Below are 1,354 nucleotides of genomic sequence, written 5' to 3'. Positions count from 1 at the left end.
TTTAAAACTCGTCTTCGATAAATCAATCAACGGTCTCCGCTCATCTGTATTATGAACAATGATGAAGGCTGCCATCATACCATCAGTGTTGTTGCAGACTACAAGATCACCTTCCATGAAGAGGAATGGGATAAGATCCTTTTGACGGTCACGGAACATAGAAACACCAACAACACCCGCCAAGAGAATCCACTGCTCTCGTCTAGAGCCCAGTTGCTCTGACTTGCTCTTGGATAGTTCCAAATCCCTGACATAATCATTCAGTTCACTTTGTGTTATGAGGTGTAGTTCAGAGGAGGAGGATGGTAGAAAATATGGGTTATGTGATATTGATGGTTCAAGGCTAAAAGTTTCATCCTTCTCCTGTTCCTGTCAGACTCAATTGAGAATGATTCTGGTGCATGAGCAACTGGCAGTCCTTCTCCATGGGTTACTGGTACTGGACGTATGACTGATGGAATGTTCGAATAATGCACAGTCCACTTTTTCTTCTTTGATACACCTTTCCCAACTGTAAGCACCGTACAGAAACAACAATTGCTGATATGATCTGTTGGCCCTCTGCAAATCATTGGCACTGCAAAAGGCATATATTTACTTTTCCTGTTTAACCACTGTCGAAGATGTGTTGCACAAGTGTTGCAGCATGTGTGGGGTCTACCTCTTGTCCCGATCTCCAATGTTGCAGCCAGAATAAAGGGGATAGGCTTTCTTAGCCATAGTAATTATACTTCACTTTTGTGATGCGAAAGTCACTTCAATACAAACATAGCAGAGGTTATCTGCATTGTTCACACAAGTACGAGACACTTCTGCTCCCTTTTGCTAAAGAGAAATGTATCCCTTTGCAACCTCACACACTGACAAATGGGAGAGCACGACACTGTATGATTGCTAGATCTCGTAAAGGACAATTTGTTTAGCAGAGTGATGAAAGCTTAGTTACGATTGCATTATCCATGACTTCTAGGAATAACATGATGCAATTCATATCATGTATGACGCAATACCAGCTACAGGTTGTATCATTCATTGTTTTGCCTAAAAATAGTAATGTCTAAACCCAGTCATAGATTTATTCACTGATCCAGTCACAGATGTATTTTAGCCATTTCTGATTTAAATTGAGATCCCTTCGCTTTATAACTCACTTATCCTCCTCCATTCCCAAGTCAACTGTTGCATATACTGACTCAGTATCATATCTTTAAAACTAGAGCCAAACAACAATTTGAAGCATCATTTTCGTTCTCAGTTGCCCAGAATTAGTAAAGGTTCACAACGGTTAATTCAGAAGAAATGTTTTGACTGTATATCAGTGTTATCAATCCATGAATTGATAAAGAGTATGACA

The sequence above is a fragment of the Sinohyriopsis cumingii genome, chromosome 1, assembly GCF_028554795.1.
Source record: "Sinohyriopsis cumingii isolate HCF-2022 chromosome 1, ASM2855479v2, whole genome shotgun sequence".
Taxonomy (NCBI): Eukaryota; Metazoa; Mollusca; class Bivalvia; order Unionida; family Unionidae; genus Sinohyriopsis; species Sinohyriopsis cumingii.
The sequence above is the reverse complement of the archived record's forward strand: the minus strand, read 5'-3'. Positions refer to the sequence as shown.